Below are 19,845 nucleotides of genomic sequence, written 5' to 3'. Positions count from 1 at the left end.
TAGCGTGCACCTCAGAGCTCTTCCAGCCTTTACACATCACCCAGTTCAAAGCTACTTTCATATTTTTAGGTATCTGCAACAACTGCACCTCACTTCCTGATTCCAAAATCTGTCTTAATCAGCTTGGGCTAACACAACAAAATACCACAGAATGGAGGGTTTACACAACAGAAATTTATTTTCTCACAGTTCTTAAGGCTGGAAGTCTCAGATCTGACAGAGCTGGTTTCTGGTAAGACCTCTCTTCCTGGCTACAGGTGGCACCTTCTCACTGTGTTCTCACATGGCAGAGAGAGAGAGAGAGAAATCTCTCCTCCTTCTTATAGGGTCACCAGTCCTTCTGGATTAGGGCTCCACTCTTAGGAGCTCATTTAAACTTAATCCTAAAGACTCTACCTCCAAATACAGTCACACTGGGGATTAGTGCTTTAACATGGATTGGGGGGGGGTGCAATTCAGTCCATAGCAGAGGATAAAAGGCTCCAATAGGGATGTTACAAAAAAAAAAAAAAAGAAAAGAAAAGAAAAAAAAAAGAAATAAAGAAAAAAAAGGAAAGAAAATGTTAATCTGATAGATTATCTGAGGAATTTGAATATAAAGGAGAAAGACACATTCATTTGGCAAAGCGCCTAGGAATGAATTAAAGATATATGCACAGAAAACTAAACCAAAAAAGTCTGGATCATTTTTAACTCCAGAAAAGTGAAATAAACCATACCTCCCCCTATTCCCTCAAAGGGAGCTGCACTCATGCTAGACTACATGACTCAGGTGTAAATAATGTTTATTCAGCCATAACTGTAAACTGTCTGTTCTTAGGTCTCAAGCGCAGACGGTAGAGTCAGTCATACTCCTCGACCCCTGGCTCGCCAGCACCGGTCTCAGCACAGCCCAGCTCTTACTTCTGTTTGCATTCTCCCTCATTTTCGTACCCCTATAGGCAACCACCCTGATATGTCTGAAATGTATCATTTCATTTATGAGTCCTTTTAAAATGTGCATTAAATGATATGCACATAGTTTCAGTTTACTCAAGTTGTATTCTGCTAAAATAAGTCTTTTTCTTACCTTTTTCACTTGGGACCATTTTTCAGATCTATGCATATTACTGCGTGCACATCTAATTTCCTGCTTCCAACTCACTGGTATTCCTTAACATGCATCCACCGTATGTATTTATCTGGTCCCTTACTGATCACCAACTAGACTGTCACTGGCTTCCTGTGATCACAAACGAAGTAGGGAATTTCTGTGGGATGTACATCCTGGAGTGTGACAGAGCTGACTAAGTAGGGGCAGAGTGCTCTCCGTGAGCGCTGCCCTGGCCTACACTTCCACCAGTGGTACTCAGTAGTTCTTGTATTGCCACAGATGTGCCAACCCTTAGCACTATCCAGCCTTCCGGTTATGGCCTATCTGGTAGGAGTAAAGTAATATTTTGGTACTTTCATTTTTCTAATCACCAGTGGGTTTGAGCATCTCTTTGTCTGCTTGTTAACTACATGATTCCTTACCCTTTTTCAAATTTACTTCTTCATACCTTTGCCTATGTTTTTACTAGTTCTTATCTTTTTTGATTTGCAAAAATTCCTTTTCCAGTTTAGAACTTGGTCTCTTTTAACTTAGAAAACCAAGCAAACAAGAACACAAGACCATTAATAATTCTATGAAAACCAGAAGTTGCCCAGGAAAGAAAATTTAATCAAACCCATGACGTGACCCAGATGTAAATAATATTTTCACAGTCATAATAATGTAAACACTCAATTTCATAAAAATAATCATTACCACAAAGGTGAGAGAAGTAAAACTGAGTGGAAGGAAGACATAAAGCTAAGAGCTAAATCTCATTTTTTATGTTAGGAAGACAATAAATAACTTTAATGAGTTGAATTATGTTCCCTCCCCAAAAAAAGAAATGTTAAAGTCCTAACCCCTAGTACCTCAGGATGTGACCTTATTTGAAAATAGAGTCTTTACAGAGGTAATGAGGTAAAAATGAGGTCATTAAGTTGGGCCCTAATCCAATGTCTAGTGTCCTCATAAAAAGGTGGAATTTGGACACAGATGCACAGAGAGAATATCTTGTGAACATGAAGGCAGAGATCGGGTGACGCCTCTACAAACCAAGGGACATCAGAGATTTCCAGCAAACCATCATAAATTAAAAGAGGCGCGGGACAGATTCTTCCTTGTAGCCCTCAGGACGAACCAACCCTGCTGACAACACGATCTCAGACTTCTAGTCTCCACACTGTAAGACAATAAATATCTTTTAAGCCACAAATTTGTGGCACTTCATTATGGCAGCCCTAGGAAGGTTAATGCAATAGGTAGGTAAGTAAGTAGGTGGTAAATAAATAAGAAATGGCAGTGCATCCATGATATTCCAAACATGAAGGCAACCACACATGTAAGTGGTTGCCTCTGGGAAGTGGGAATAGGGCTCGATGGGGGAGGAGGAGGCAGGAGACTGCTATTTTCCATGCTAAGTCATGTAAAGCTCCTTGACTTTTTTTCAACTATGTGTACTTTCAATTTTTACATAAAATATATAAAATAACCATATAGTAATTTCATATAAATATATGTAACTATGTGCACTTGCAACTTTTATGTAAAATGTATCTTTAAAAAACTATTTGCCATGTTTTAAGCTTCTGCAGCATCTTAGGGAAGATAATTTCTGTATTTTTACTACTTTCACAGCATCAAAGAAGACTTTTGCCGCTGCTGGTCTTTCAATTCCAAAGTGCACTGCTGTATGGCTTCATGGCCTTGTGTTTTATTGAGCAAGTCTTGGACTGGGGCCTAAATTCCAGCTGTTATTAATGGGCAAGAGCATTTACATTTCAAGAGTTTGGATGGTGAGTAGCCGAGTATCATGGAAAGAGCACGAGCTTTAGAGGGAGAACGCAATGGATCTGCACCCAAATGCCCCTGCTTATTAAGCTGTATGGCCTGAGGCGAGTCAATTCAAATATCAGTTCCTCAATTTCTTCATCTGTACAACTGGAAACTAAGACAGTACTTCATGGGAATTCTGTGGGTTTTAATGAGAGACACTTAGCACAACGCCAAGCTCATGATAAGCACTTCATAAATGGTAGCCATATTGTTCCTCCAGCCGTATGAAGAAGGCGTTCCATTTTCCCAACTCTATCTTCAGTCACTAGTTTGAAATTCTCCCTTTTACTCCTCATCCTTCAATCCTGAATCACATCATTAGTCAATTTTGCTCACTGGTTACACGATAATGTAGAACAAAATCTCTGGTTTAAGTCCTAGATCTGCACTCTACTTGGCCTCTGGCAAGGCACTTAAATTTTCTGAGCCTAGGTTTCCTCATCTGTAAAGTAGGTTAAATAGTATCTATGATAATGATTAAATGAAATTATAAACATGTAAGTGCTTGGTACAATGGCAGGCTGACTAGAGATGCCCAGTTTACAACAGCACAGGGCAAGCTGATAGGCAAACCCGTTCCTCAACACATAAAATTAAGCAGTGTGATACAAATACAGCACCCGGTATCCTTTAGCTATTTCGTAGAAGCATTTTGTGAATACTGAAGAGCCAGCTCCACTCTTCAAGGAGATACTTGAGAGACATGAGTTGTAGATATAAGGGACGTTCATGAGTATCTAGCACCTTTGCTTCATGAAATGCCAAAGAATTAGATTCACACGGTGCTCCAAGCCGAGCAAATTGTCCAGGTTACTTACTTTAATTGAATTCATTTCCAATGAAATCCAGAACTTTGCATTATTTGACAATTCTATGCAAATGCAAGGTACTAAGAGCCAGCTGTAATGTTTAAGAAATCCATAGTAAAGCTTAAAAACAGGCACATTTTTGTCGGTGACAAATATTGCCCATGTTTCAAAAAACAATCCAACTTACAAAACTCTCAACTGACAAAATTCTCAAACTCCCACCATGAAAAGTTTCTCAGGGTTCCCAGTGAATTCCATCAAATAATGATCTGATTTACAGAAAACTGCCTTGCCCCCAGATCTGAAGAACACAGCTATTGGCCCAATGAGGAAAACTCAGAACAAGATTTCTCCCGCTTTGATGCCCATAATCAAAGTGAGCAGGGGCTGAGTTTAAACACCACGCCCCTGCCAGTGCAGTCTCACTCCGTCTCCTCCTCATCACTGCCGCGGTGTCCTGTCAGGGAGGAGATGTAGGGCTCGCTAAACAGTTGAGTTCAGCAATCTTCTAAAGTGCTGATGCAGCTCCCTTGGCTAAGTGAACACAATATTTCTGTGACAACCTTCCATAATCGAAGGTAGAGCTCTCTTAGGTCAGCAGAGTGACCATGGTTTCCTGTCAACCAGGAGAGATCACTCCAGGTTTTCCTTTATACCTGAGAAAAATGTCTTCCCTTTTTATTTAGTTAGTTTTTGATAAAATCCACACCCAGCACAGAGCCCTGAAAGGCATTACTGAAATCTGTATCTTCTCTTGTGACTCTTCCCTGCCTGAGACTGCACCCCACACCAGGACTTAGGCTAAGAATACAATGTGGTAAGCCACTCGAGCCCATGCAAAATCGTTTGGATGCTGTCATTCACCAGACTGAACGCATCCTCACATTGGCCCATCATAATAACAAAGATATAGATGGTTCCTTTTGATTTATAAGGCACTTTGACATACTTCATGTATCATTTGTTTCTTCCAGAAATTATATTAAGACTGTCATCTTCATACTACCAAGAAGGAAATAAATTTTTGCACATGGTCCTTTTTGTCAGTGGTCCTCCCTACATGCTCTGTCCAGAGGAATCTGTGCTTTTGATGAGATGTGAGCAGAGCAGAGCAAGGCCATGTGCCCTCTGTAGGGCACATCCAGGTCCCAGTCACCCCTGTATCAGCCACTGAAGTCCAATGGATGATCTGATCTTGCCCACATAATAAAAGCACACATTTACTTAGGAGGGAGAAAGGCAACAGCAGAGAGCTGTCCTAACGCTGAAAGCTCAGGAGATACATAGGCCTCCTGTACAATAATGAGACTGCACTTTTAATTATAGGAGATGACATTTGTTGAGCACTTACCATATGCCAGGCATTATACTTATTGGTTTCCATGTATTATCCCATTTAATTCTCAAAACAAACCAATGTGGTATCTGCCATTATCCCCATTTTTTAAATGAAGAATGTATTGGGGTTCTTCAGAGAAACAGAAAAACCATAGCAAATAGTTCTTCTATCAGAGAAACAGAAGAATCGTTCTTTCAGAGAAATAGAATTCTTCAGAGAAATAGAAGAACCACAGTAAAGTTCTTCTATCAATGGGATATACATAGAAAGAATCTTAAGATGAGAGACTGGCTCACATGATTATGGAAGCTAAGAAGTTCCATAATCTGCCATTTGCAAATGGGAGACCTGTGAAAGCAGGTGGTGTAGTTTTAGTCCAAACCCAAAGGCCTGAGAACCAAGGGAGCCAATGGTATATCTTCCAATTAGAACCAAAGTCCCAAGAATGAGGAGCACCAATGCCTGAGAGCAGAAGATAGATGTCCCAACTCAACCAACAGAGCAAATTTGCCTTCCTCTGCCTTTTGGTTGTACTCAGGACCACAACGGATTGAATGATGCCTACTAGCACTGGTGAAGGCCATCTTCTTTACTCAGGCTACATATTCAAAGGCTAATCTCTTACAGACACACCTTCACAGACACACCCAGGAAGGTTTTGCCAGCTCTCTGGGCATCTCTTAGCCCAATCAAGTTGACACACCAAATTAACCATCACAAGGATACACAGAGATTGAACTGCTTACCCAGGAAGCTGATGCCACAGCCTGGGCTCCAAATCTCACTGCTTTACTGTTCCCATCACCACCAAATCAGACTCATTTCCTTTTTAAATACAAAATGTCCACAAACAGCTCTTCACAGTCCCCTAATATCCTAGTCCAGAGTTGATGAGGCCTTAGACTCGGAAATCATGAGTTCTCAGAGGAAATTAGGGACATCCATCCATCACCATTTGATAGTAACAAAATAAACAGCCCATTTCAATGTTGTTGTTTAGTATTTGATTGTTATCAACTTGGATTTTTGTAGCATGAAATATTTCTAAGATATAGATGGGTTCTGAGAAAATTTTATTCTCCACTCACAGGTCTCAAAATTCACCTTCTGTTTACTTTGTGATTAGTTTAATATCTTGAAGCTAGATGTACCTACAATGTGCTAGAGTTTTAAAACGCAACAGAACAGTTCCTGTACTGAGAGGTGACACGCAGGAAGCAACCAACTTCAGTATAAGCAATGCAACATTAATGGTATGAACAAATGCTCTGATGACCTAGAGTAAGGAAATAGTTAAGTATTTGTTGTAAATGGTGGGGCTAAGACGTCATCAAGGTGGTGACATTTGAACTGGGCTTTAAAGGTTGTGTAGGAGTCTTCTATGGACTCAAAAGGGGAGGAAAAGGGCATCCCAGGAATGGTCAAGGAATGACTGCAGCATAGGGGCTGCTGGTTACGGTATCAAATGGTGGTGGAGAGATGATTGCAAAGAGCCCTGAATTCATGGCCCTAATGACAATGAGATTCGTGTAGTGCCTCATAATCCACCACTTTCACCTTCATTTTCACTTGATATTTAAATTAACCCTGTAGAGTTGTTATTAGTTTCCACCCCTTGCAGAAGGTAGGAGACGTTAGGTCCAAGTCCTCACAGTCGGAGCTAGAGAATTTATAGTCTTTGGCGTCTAAATCTCATACTCTTTCTAATACTTCAAAAAATCAGACTGTCCTACAAATAACAAATGTTGGTGAGGATGCGGGGAAAAGGGAACCCTCCTACACTGCTGGTGGGAAGGTAAATTGGTGCAGCCACTATGGAAAACAGTATGGACTTTCCTCAAAAAATTAAAAATAGAACTACCACATGACACAGAAATTCCACTTCTGAGCATATATCTGAAGAACACGAGAACATTCATTCACAACAATACATGCACCCCAATACTCATAGCAGCATTATTTACAATAGCCAAGACATGGAAGCAACCTAAGTGTCCAGCAACAGATGAGTAAAGAAGATGTGGTGTATACATACAATGGAATATTATTCAGCCATAAAAAAGAATGAAATTCTACTGTTTGCAACAACGTGGATGGACCTAGACAGTATTATGCTTAGTGGAACAAATCAGAGAAAGACAAATACTCTATGTTATCACTTATATGTGGAATCTAAAAAATAAAACAAACAGATTTACAGATATAGAGAACTAACTAGTAGCTACCAGTGGGGAGAGGGAAAGGGTGGGGAAAAATAGGGGTAGGAGATTAAGAGATATAAAATATTATGTATAAAACAAATAAGCAACAAGGATATATCATACAGCACAGGGAATCATAATCATTATTTTATAATTACTTTAAACGGAGTAGAATCACTTTAAATGGCATAGTAAGTCACTATGTTGTACACCTGAATCTAATATTGTAAATCACCTATATCTCAATTTTAAAAACACTCAAACTGCCACGGCGAGCTTGGAAAGCACAAGTAAAAACCCAAGGGAAAGTCTCTTTGAAATGTTCAAATGAAATTAAATTCTATGCCCTTAGTTGTGGGAAGTACAAGGAGTCTCCAGTCACCCATCATAAGCCACTCCGCTTAGCCTTATCTTGAAAGTTCTCGCCATATTCGCGGTGCCTCTCTCAAAGGCTGCAGCAGCTGGGAATGAGCTGGAATTTGATGCAGGTGAGGGAAAAGCCTTAAGTCAATTTCAGGATTTCCTTCCCTTGCTCCTTCATTCCCTTAATTTGCTCATCCAAAGTTTGTTCCAGCAAGGTTTATTTATGTGTTTATTTATTTATTTACTGCTGCATTCCACCAAGATTTTGAAGCCACTCATATAACACACGTAGAATGGTAAAATATTCATTTTTAAATCATAACATGAAAGAGGGGGCAAGAAAGAGAGAAAGAAAGAGAAAGAGGGAGAGAAGGGGAGAGAGGGAGAGAGAGAAACAAACAAACAAAGCAAGCTAAAGAAGTTGCATGAGAGACAGGCCACGGGGGAAAAAAGAACACGGTTAAGCAGGTGGTGGGATCTTTACCAAAGCTCTGAGCTGAAATTTTTGCTGTAAGCCTCCGGCAGACAAAACAAAATCAGAAACCTAATGTGTGACACAGGTCGTTTTATCCAAGAGGAGAAAACATACAAACTCCTCAGCAGAAACAAGTATTTTTAGTAATTAATTCTAAAAAAATGTTTTCTTAGGGAGTGTCCTACAGGTGACCCTGAGAAAGGCAGCGAATATCAACAATTAGATTTGGGTAGTACCTTGAATGCCACGAAGGGGTTCACGCAGCAGCGAAGATGTCACCAAGCTACAGGTGGGCTCCTGTGTCTGAGTCTCCATCAGCCCGCGCTCCTTCCCGCTCCCAGCGCTTCCTGTTACACAGAGCGCGCGCGCAGCCCTGGCGCGCGCATGCGCTCTCACGCACGCTCGCTCTGTGGGCGGTCCTCCATGCCCCAGAGGGCATTTCCCATTGGATGCCTGCTTTTCTACCCCTTGTCAGCAACATATTTTTCAAATTAGCACTTGCTGGCCTTAAGGGAAACCCAGACATTGTTGGGAAGAGAGTGAGAGGCCATCTGAAAAAAATAAGGAGAGGTCTGCCTTTTTCTCAGCTTGTTATAAATTTGCAATACAAGCAAAGAAAAATAAACACTCAGATTCTGCAACTGATGTAGAAGTTCCCTGGCTTGACGTGGTACCAAAGCTTGGTCTTCCCTCAGAGCCTCTGCTGCTTACAAGCAGGGAGCTGTTTCTCCTGCAGAAGAGGAGCGGCGGGTGCGGCCTCCTTTTCCACCCGAGTCTCTGTCTTCATTATCAAGTTTTCCTGGGGATGGAGAGAGGTGGGTGGACAGTAGGCGAATAGATGCTCAGCGCCGGAGACTCCATCCTGCCCAGGACGCCACATCAGTTCCTGGTTTGCGAGAAATACCTGCTTCTGAAGCTGCATTTTTCACTTAGTGAGGCACCTCCCTGCTCCTGTCGGAGAAAGGGGAGCTCAAGAGGCTCAGCTGATCTTCATTAGCAAATGGGCTGCTCCGTGCTCCTGTCAAGGACTTCCACCTGGTCCGGCTCCTCTCTCCATCTTGGCTAAGGTCGAAGGGCGGGGAAAGGCCCAGAAGGAAAGTTTTCTCTGAGAAGAAGCTGAGAATAGATTAAGAAAAGTGATTTCTTCATTTCAATTAGGGAGGTAGCATTTAGGGTCCAGCAGAGTAGAGTTGGGAAGGGGAGCGGATTTGGTAGTTTCTTTTTGAATCCAGACCCGGGCAACTGCCACCAAGTCCTTGGGCAAGTCCTTCTACCTCTCTGAACCCGTGTCCCCTTACACAAAATGAAGAGCACGCCTCTGTAGCTGGAGAAGTTGAGACGGTATTTGTAAACGTGCTTTAACTGCTTAGCACTTTGCAAACTCTCATTGTTATTAGTGTAGCGAAATGTTCTATCTCGTAAAGCCCAGCTTTCCAGACCTTCTCAGATCTGCTTCTAACATTTACTGGCTGAGTTGTTTTAAGTCAACCCCTTATCCTATCTAAGCCTCAGTTTCCTGCGGTAAAAACATCGTGGAAGGAAGTTACCACAGAGCACAGGGCTGCTGTGAGAATCAAGTGAGACTAAACATGAGGAAGTACTCTGACAACTGTAAAATGCTAGACAAATATTAGTTGTTAATATTATTAAGCAACAGCCCAAAGGTCTGTGCTTTGGTGCCAGCTTTGCATGTGTCTTCGCCCTTGGCACTTTCTCAGTTGAATTTATCACCTTCTCCTACAAGCTGTCTTTCCCCCTGACAATTATTTAATTCCTTTCTCAATAACCAAGTTCCCTGAGTGGAGTCCCAGAATCCACGGGGAAAATAAATCTCTTCCTGTCTTTGGGGAACTTATACTAGGCAAGGCAGAGAATAAATAACCAGGATAGATGAAGGAAGATAATGTGAAATGGAAAGAATATGGGTCTTGAAGTGGAAGATTTGTTTCTGATCCCCGAGACTGACCGAGTGATCCTGGGTGAGTCTAGTGGCTTCCCTGAGATTTAGCTTCTTTTTCTATAAAATGGGTCTCATAATAATAATAATACCTGCCCCAGGCACTTGTAGTAAGGATTAAACAAGATAATGTCTACTCACAATGCTGTACAAATGCTGTCCTTATTTTAAAGGAAATGGTCCCTTGACAATAAGGATAGCTAATACTTCATGAACACCTACTATGTGATAGGCACTGAGGACAGCACTGAAGTGTGAACTGCATCCAGTCCTCACACTGTGAGACAGGCATTATCTCCATTTTACAGCTGAGAAGACTGAGAAGGGGAGAAAGTAAGTTGTGGGGAAAGTTCTGGAAGCCAGGTTTCTCTGATTCCACACAAAGCCCCATGTTCCTTCCACTACCCACTTGATTTCTTTCCATAAACTGATATGAGTAATAATACTGCTTCTTAGGATTCACTTATTAGCATAAGAGTGGGCCTCCAGGGTGCTTTCTGCTAATGGTGGATTTTCAATATGTGTTTTCTTACTTGGATTCTCACAGAAACAGACCCTGAGACAAGGAGTTGAATGTGAGTAGTTTATTTGAGAGTGATCCCAAGAAATACCAGTAGGCGAGTGGAGACGTGAGATAGTCACTGAAGGGTTTATTGCCAGACAAGGAGTTGGATTCCTTTGGGGAACTCTGGGTACATGGTGGAAGACACACTTCAGATGTCCCTCTCCTGTGAGTGAGGGAACTGCAATATTTACACACAAACTCCTGCCTGGCATTAATGTTTTGGTACTTCTGCCCTGCTATGCAGCAGAGCAGCCCAAGACACACATACACACACACCACAGAGAAGGAAAAAAAAAAAAAACAGAAAAACAAAAAACCTCCCAAGCAAGAGATGCAGATGCTAGAAACCACAACATCACTGAGTAGATACATGAACCAAGACCAGGTAGATGATATGCTGGTGGGGAGGTGTAGGAATGGGGTGTCAGCGATGAGGAGGTTGGATAAATGAAAGACAGAAGGTAAGGAAAGTTCAAAAAATTTACCCAAGTACTGGCTTGAGGACTTAGCAGGCTCTAATCCTTCTTATCATACAATGTCATGGACACCAGGAAGCCTGAGGCAGACTAGATTGTTGTTCCAATTTTTCATTCCCTACCCAATAACAGAATTCTAAATATCCACCCTTTGCCATGTAACTTGGCAGTGCCTCTTGCTTTGCGTGGAGTGTACCTCCTCACTCTGACTCTGGGCTAGACTCTGTGACCTGCCTTGGTCAATGGGATAGTGGCAAATAGGACAGAAGCAAAGACTTGGAAAAAGGTTGCTTATTGGGGTTTGCACTCCTACACCTTATGCTAGAGTTATCCTGCTGGTTGCAAAAGAAAGATGAGCTGCCCCAACCCAATCCAGCCTAGATCAACTACCCTCAGTCCACCACAGACACATGAGTAAAACTCAGATCAACCACCTAGCTGAGCCCAGTCTAGAAAACTGTACTTCTCTCTTCTATGCTAGCACTAAATATTCATTCAAAAAATGTAGTTCATCAAACATTTTATAAGTGGCTGCTCTGGGTCACCATCTGAAATTATTTGTTTACTAGTCATTTATCATCCCTTCCATGAACTGTGAGTTTCATGAAGTCAGCAACTTGGTCTGGTTCACCCATACATCCCAAGTGCCTAGCATGGTGTTTGTCATAGAGTTGTTTAATAAGTATCTGTTCATTGAATTAATATCAGCAATTGTACCATATAGTGTATGCATTCAAAACAGCATTCTAGTTACACTTAATTCATTGGACGAGATGATGCATACACACAACTATAACTGCGTTCTCTCATCATTATATTATGGAAGCAAAGGAGAGCAAACAATTAGTTCTAAGTGGAGAAATAATGGAAAGCTTTGCTAAAACGCTGGCAGTGGTTGTCTGTGTGTCCATGGTGACATGCAGACAGGGAGTGGAAACAGCCAAGTGGGAGCTTACCAAGTCTTCTCTCCCGCCACCATGTCACTCTGAGATTTTACGTGGTTTCAAAAACCGTATTTAGCAAGCCATGTCTGAATCTGATGTCGAGGTCCTGAGTACAGTTTCCCATCCTGCCTGCTAAGCCACAGTGCTGCATTGTCCCGAAGTTATATTATGGCACTTGTATTACAAGAAGGTAATGATGACTAGTCTCTGGTCAAGCCCCACCAGGTATCGCCTACTTGACAAAATGTAGGAAAAACTGAGCACGGTGTCTGTGAGAAGATGAGACATTTTCACACTAGACAGTCTTCTTGTTCAAGAATATAGAACACGCTATGTCTTTCCATTTAACCAAATATTCTGTATATTACTCCATACAATTGGTTAAACAGTTCCTTCACGTGTGAAAATTGTTATTAATTGTATTGTTGTTGTAGTAGTTGTAAGATATTTTTTTCTATAGTATTATCTAATATTTTTTGTCAAAGAGAAAATCTATTAATTTTGTCTATTTATCTCATATTAGATATTTGACTCATTACTGCTAAGAGTTTTACAGTTGGTATTTTCAGGTTTTCTAGGAATATAAACACATGTACAAATAGTGATGTCTTTGTGTCTTCCTTTGCAATAGTCTTTTATTTTTCTGTTTGATGTCCTATTATACAACCCAGAACTTCTGGAACAGTATATAAACATATCTTGCTCCTGATTTTGATGGGCAATGAACCTAATGTTTCATTATTAAGTATCACAGTGTTTATTTTTAAATAGTTCATTTTTGGCACACTGAAAAAACTACTCTTCGTTTCTTAAGATTTCTATTTTTGAATCTGGAATAACACGTTACTAAATACCTTTTCACTATCTACTAAGATTATCATACAGCACTTTGTTCTTTTACCTAGAGTTATGAATGTATTATGTTAATCAATTTCTTTCCATCCTGGAATTAATAAAAGAACTACCTTCATTTTCCCATAATAAACCATACTTAGCCACAATGAATGATTCTTTTGATAAATTATTGTATTTAGTTTCTACCATTTTATTTAGGATTTCTGTATCAGTTCTATAGTGAGAACGGTCTGGTTTTCTTTTGTGTACTAGCAGTATTATGTTGCTCCAAAAAATTTCACAAGATCGATTCGTATTGTGCATTGGCCATATTGGAGAATTAAATGTAATATTACAGGAATCTCCACCTTCATACTTTCACTTCTTTGATGGAGAAACTAATCACTGCAAATTCTCCCAAAAGATGGAATATCGCTTTGAATTTGTTTTAACAGAATGGGAGTATTCCAGGGGCTTCCATTTGTAAGCCACTGTAAATAAAATAGTGGACAGTTCACAGGATTAATAATACAGCTAGAAGACCAACTCCATAAACCAAGGAAAACTGGGTAAACCAGACGGTAGCCAGCGTCCTGCCGTGATCACTGACACTGCTGTCAGTGGACCCCAGGTGCCACCCCCACTACTCCAGATGATTTACTCTAAACTGCCCCTGCCTCTTTGCTCCACTCATTCGGATTCAAAACTCTGGGATGGTTGCCTGCACAAGGCCAAATAAAGCAGTTATATTTCCATTTCAGCTTATATTATGGGATGTGGGTCATGTCTCCTATGAGAACTCACACAAACAGATGGAGGGAGTTTGGAAGATGTGTCACTTCCTTTACAACAAAAAGTGCTTCCTATGCATTTCTATGCAATAGACAGTAATTTACAGATCTGCCCTTTTTAATTCTGGAATAACTCACCACTAAAACCATTTGGTTCCAGAGCACTTTATCAATAATTCTATAAAACATTACCTATTTTTTTCATCATTATTAGTGTGTTATACGTGTTTGTATTTGGTGTATTCAAAGATGACTGAAACAAAGCCATTGCCCTCAAGGAACTTATAACCAATAGTATTGTGATTCTATTTTTCCTTGTTCTCTAGCACCAGGCAGAATGCCTGCATACAACTGGGCCTCAGAAAAAAAGTTCTGTGAAAGGATAGTTTCCAAAATGTAAAAAAATCTTTAAGTGGTTCGTTTAAAATACTGTTGTGTGTTGGAGGGGATTCTCCAGATTTAATGACTGCATTAAGATTCTTCTAAAGAAATCAAACCCAGCAATTAGAGAACTAGCCTGGGCATTAAAGGTAATCTACGCATAGCTAAATGAGACCCTTAAATCTATGAATTATAGAGGGATTGGAGAAGCCAAGTGTTGGTATCAATATCCTCCTCAAAAATGTATAATTTGACTGTAATGATGAGCCAAAAATGGTGAAGTTAGCTACTATTATACATAGAAGTACAATAAAAATTGCTAAGCTTTGTTCGTGGGAACCCTAGAGGGAATGTAGAAAACTGTAATAGTCAAAACTGAGCTAAACCATCTAATTTCACAAGCATAAGGAGTGACTGCTAAAGGCAAGTCCATCCACCATTTGTCAGAGCAAACACGTTGAGATTTGGAACCATCAAAAACTAAACCATCCAATTCAGCCAATCCTTGAGATGAAAATTGTAAATATTCTGGTAATCATGAGAATCCCTTTAGGAGTGAGCACATGTTTACGGAAGATATCATTATGGTCCTGTTTTCTTAACCAAGGACTCCTAACCCAGGCACCTGAATAAGGATGCAAGGCCAGAATTAGGCAGGAAGTGACCATTTCAGAAATCTCTGGCTAACTGTGGAGCATGGGAGTGTTTTCTTAAGGCTTTCTTTTACTGCTGCTTTTTAAACTTTTTTTTTTTTCGTTAACTGGTCCAGAAGGAAAATTACAAGGTAGAGTGAAAAAGAGATGAAAAACTCCCAGCAAAATGATGACATGTCATTCTTTTTTAAAGATGCTTGGAAGACTCTTTACAATGGCCCCTGTTGATTTTTAAGCATCCAAAATGTGCAAATCGATGCATTATTTTTCATCACACCAGAAAGTGTTTGCATTTTTATTTTTGTGGGGCAGGGGCAGATGAATTCCTGGAAGAGAAGCTGACACAATGCCATCTCTCAGAAGCTGACATGGATGGGAATCTAGAATTTGGGCAGGAAGGTGTACTAAGTCAATGATGCTACTGTTTGCAAATAACCTTTTAAACACCCATCATCTTCCCATAACCCTATAAGGTAAGGAATTAAGATCCCAACTGAACAACAAAGAAAATTCAAAAAAAAAAAAAAAAAGGTAAGGGACTTTCCAAACATCAGTTCGGTGTAACAAGATTTGGCTTTAACACTGATGCCCCAAATCGATTAGGCTAATGTGATCACCCAGGCAGGTAACACCCTCCCCTATCTCTGCACTCTTGAAGCTCCACGAATGACCAGGCCTTCCCAGCTCAAAGACCACCCTTTAATGAAAGAAAAAAAAATAGCTACAGCTCCCACAGGAAAGCTCCAGACCAGCTTTGGGAGTTCCCTGAACATGGACAGGAACTGTGACTTGCTTCTAACCCACAGGATACCTCAAAGGAGGTGGGAGGTCAATCTTGTGATTACATTACTTTATGTAAGACTCCACCTTCCTAGTCAACTCACTCTGGCTCTCCCGCTGGCCTGGAAGAAGTAAGCTGTGCTGTGAACTGCCTATGGAAAGGGTCCCTTGGCAGGGAACTGCAAGGGACCTCTAGGACCTTTGGGTGACCTCCATCCAATAGCCAGTGAGAAGCCAAGACTCCCCAGCTTCTATAAGCCACAAAGAATTTAATTCTGCCAACCATCTGAATGAACTCGGAGATGTACTCTTCTCCAGTGAAGCATTCAGATGAGAACACACTTTGGCAAGTACCCTGTCTTGCACCCTCTGAGGCTCTGAGTAGGGGACCCAACTCAGCCATGCCTGGACTTCTGACTTACAGAAACTATGAGATAGTAAATGTGTGTTGTTTTAAGCCACCAAGTTTAGGTAACTAATGGGAGCAGAGCTGGGCCTGAACTCAGGTTACCCTCTCATAAACCTTTATTTCTTCACTGCACGAGTAAGAAACAAGTTGAGTGGCTAGTACGGGCTTATAAAATGTGAATCGAAATGAGGCAGGAGCTCAGCAGTCCCACTGAGATGACTGTCCCTGTGCTCAGGCAGCAGCCACACTCACTGACTGTCTCTCCACGAGCTCGAGAAAACATGATGAACAGAATCTCATTCATCTGCTCCCCTCTCTACCTACAGACACCCTGGCATCATGAAAAGAGCCATCCTGTCCTACTTTTTATCACTTATTTGCTTATATGGACTTATTTGGACAAGTCCCATCACCTCACCAGCCTCCAGTTTTCTCATCTTTAAACAGCAGACATCGTAACATAATTTGCAGGGACATAGAGGGATTTAGAGCTGCGATACATGCATGAGACATACAACAACCAACTAATGGAAGCTGTCACATATAGATTATGTCATCTGTATGACCTTCCCCATTTTACAGATGCAAGATCAGAACGACTTGTCCAAGGCCAGCAAGCTATTATTAATCAGTGGAACTGGGAGAGGAGACTAGGTCATCTGATTCCAATTCCAGAGCTTTTCCAACTACATTTCCCCTCTAATTTTTGAAAAATGTTCAAAACACAATTAGTTTAATTTATGCTAATTTGAAAAATAAATATATTCCATTCAGCTCTTTGAGGAAAAGGGTTGTTCTATAATGAAATGAAATATTTGAGCTGCCTCATATCCTTTGCGGAATAGGTCAGGATAGAAATGCATTTCCAGAGAAGACGGGAATCCTTGGTTTAAATAATTACACTTAAAATAACCACCCCCAATTAAGCAACTCCTTAGCATCAAGTTTCTGGGTTTTGGCAGAGGCCGTTGAGTTTCCCTTCAATTTTTCCATCCTAGTTACAAAACAGGATTAATTGACTCACTATGACCAAGTTCCCCTTGAAACTCTGGGGAAGACCGCTACCCTACACACGCAACACATCTGTAACAGGGAAGTAAGGCTTTATCCACAGGGCACCACGAATTCTCACAGACTGGTAAGAGTCAACACAATCTAATTTAACAACAACGAAGGTCTGTTGTCCTGAAATTAACACAACGCAGATTTATTCACCAAAATGAAATCTGTCTCTTGAATTCAGCACCACACTGCTCTCTTTTTCTAGCCTGTCCAGAGCACATAAGCAGGTGAGAGGTTCTGAAATCTCTCTGTTGCCTAAGGAAGTCAGTCAAAGCATCAGATAGGGATTCGGGCTAGATCTTCTCTCAGGTCCCTGGGAGCCCATGTTTCAAATGTGTATCTTGCTCTTCCAAGATTCAAACCATAAGAGTCCATGGAGAAAACTGGAGCAGTAACAAAATGTGTAGGTTCTATTCAAGGGCTGCCACTTCGAATCACACAACTGGAAAAGTGTGCTGAAGGCACTTACATACCAGTTTAATTACAAGCCCCTTCTATTTACCACCTTAAGGAGGAAGGGCAGGAAGAGCCACCAGCCCAGGGAGAAATAGAAGTGATATTTAAAGACGAGCTCAAAGCATTTTCAAGGTTCGAAGTCATCTAGAAATGGGAAACCAGGCCATTAAATAATAAACATTAGATGAAACAGCCACAAACATTAAATTAAGAAAAAATACAAATATTAACTAATATAATACCTTAATTAGCAGTAATTGCATTATTAGGCTATATTCCCAGTAGAGTAATGGTAAGGGAAACCATCAGATCTCCCAGGAAAGCCTACACAGAGGCAGATAGAAGGAAAAAAAAAAAAAGATACAGAACAATTACGCTGCATCCGTTTCTTACACATCAGCGGGGGGCAATTTTCCCTAAATCAGTTGAACAGTCAGTGATGTGAGAGATGAGCACTCGTTAGGCAGCCTGCAGACAGCACCTGAAATTGTTTGTCAAACAGTCGTGCCTCTGAAAATCAACAAGGAACCGGGAGGTGAGCTTCTTTTCTAGGGGGAAAGGCAAAAGCAACCTGGAGCCAGAGACAGGCCACCGGGCTTTCAACAGGCTCATTACGCTCAGCTCTGCCAACAAATGACAACGATGCACCACGAGAGAGTGCGGAACAAAACTCCAGGCAGCAACAAGGCAGGAAATATTTATGGAATCTTTATCACAAATATTGAAGACTTATTAACACAAACATTTACTGAATGCCTGCTAGGTGCCCTGTACTTTTTTCCTTCCCAGCAATCCAAGAAGATGGTATTGGACCCACGTTTAGAGTTAATAAAAGGAGACTTTGCTCAAAGTCACACTGCACTGGATTCAAAGGCAGATGTGTCCAATTCCAAACTCAAATCCTCTTGAACAGAGCAAGTTTTGTACTTTCCAGAAAGTATGAAACACTAAGGCTATCATCCACTAATGTAACAGCTTGAGAAAGAGTTTTTAGGAGATCAGTAAATAAAGTAATTGCAGACCTGTGAATTAAGAGCTGATCATGGGCTCAGTTTATGCCTCTCACAAGTCAGGAAGCCCGGGGATCCGAAGGTCGACCAGGAGTCAAGGGAGAAAGGTCAGACTTTGGGGTCAGCATCTTTGCATCTTCCTTTCTCTGCAGCAGGAACCTTGCTGATGCCCTGGTCCGAATATTCTCAGGAAGGTCCTCCCAGTGCTCACAAGTCTCCCTGCTTACAAGGACAACACTGCAGACATCCTTCCAGGCTGGGAGCCCAGTTCCTCAGACTATGTGAGTCACCTGCTAGAGGGATTTCCGACTCTCTCTCCTCACTGCCTAGAAAAGGCTGAAAGTAAGTAACACCGCTTGAACAGGGTAACTCTCAGAGCCCCTTGTGAGCCTGATTTTATAATTTGGCGTCCAGTCAGGAAAAGAGCTTTCATTTAACAAGTATTTAATGAGCCCCTACTATGCGCTGAGTATGAAATTTCATTTCACTCATCCACTGGAACTCGGTCTCAAAGAAATCTCTCAGGTCATCTCACCCAAATCCTACGCAGAAAGGTAGACTCCTCTTCAACTCAAGTCAACAGGTATTATCGGCAGTCAAGATACCACGGGAAATACCGAGAAGCACACGGCATGGCCCCTGTCCTCCACGAGGATGTCAAGGCCGCGGGCTGGAAACACAGGACCCCTTGCACATTTATGAAAGAAGCCCTACCAGCTCAGTTTCTGCCTTCCCTAGCACGTCCACTGCCCGTGCCTCCACCGATGCAGTGGCCTGCCTGGGTTCCAGTACCACAAAGGAAAAAGCAAAGACTAGTCTGGTTCATGGACCCTTCAGAATTCTTATTGGCTTCATTATCCTCTTCAGCCGGATAGCAGAAGGTCAGGTCAGGCCTCCCCTCCAATTGAAAGGAGTGACTGTAGGAAAGTTTTACCCTTTAGAAGTTAAAATCCCCTCCCCATCACACTGCACCATGATGACAACATTTCCCCCGGATCTGTACCCTTCCCCTTAGCATCATAACAGTCAAGAATGACAAGGGCATGTTCTTAGGAGAAAAAGAAGGAAACAGAGAGCCCTCAGCTCTCAACGCAGAGATGTCTGTCCTCAGTGGTACCATCTAGTGATCTTAGCCTCTTTTAAATGGCATCTGTACAAGACCCACCCAGAAAAGTCCCAGACTACATTAGTCCCAGATTAAATTAGTAAATATACATTAACTGTTTAGAACAGTGTTCAGTCCATTGTAAAACCTGTCAGTGTTTGTCATTATTACTATGATTATTATTATCATTATATTCCTTCCCATCACCATCATTGCTCGTCATGAGCCATAGGAGGGGCTCCCAGCTTGGTGTCCCTCCTAAATCCAGATCCCAGCCCAAAATCTCGGCCCATCTGACTGGGTCCTAGATATGGCAAAGCTCTTGCC

General features: G+C 41.4%; 1 long non-coding RNA gene across 6 annotated transcripts in view; it reads right to left on the bottom strand.

The window, feature by feature from the left end:
* LOC123616659 (uncharacterized) overlaps window positions 1–19,845 on the bottom strand; it is a 409,877-nt gene that overhangs the window by 265,821 nt on the left and 124,211 nt on the right. For 2 of the 6 annotated variants that reach the window (XR_012506484.1, XR_012506482.1), the window contains one exon: window positions 8,332–9,211. The exons of the other annotated variants lie outside the window; for them this stretch is intronic. This is a non-coding gene — a long non-coding RNA (uncharacterized LOC123616659). The remainder of the gene's footprint in view (window positions 1–8,331; window positions 9,212–19,845) is intronic. 6 annotated transcript variants of the gene reach the window in all.

This window comes from Camelus bactrianus, chromosome 4 (genome assembly GCF_048773025.1).
Source record: "Camelus bactrianus isolate YW-2024 breed Bactrian camel chromosome 4, ASM4877302v1, whole genome shotgun sequence".
NCBI classification, from domain to species: Eukaryota; Metazoa; Chordata; class Mammalia; order Artiodactyla; family Camelidae; genus Camelus; species Camelus bactrianus.
Note: the sequence above shows the minus strand (reverse complement) of the source record. Positions and strands in the feature narration are given on the sequence as shown.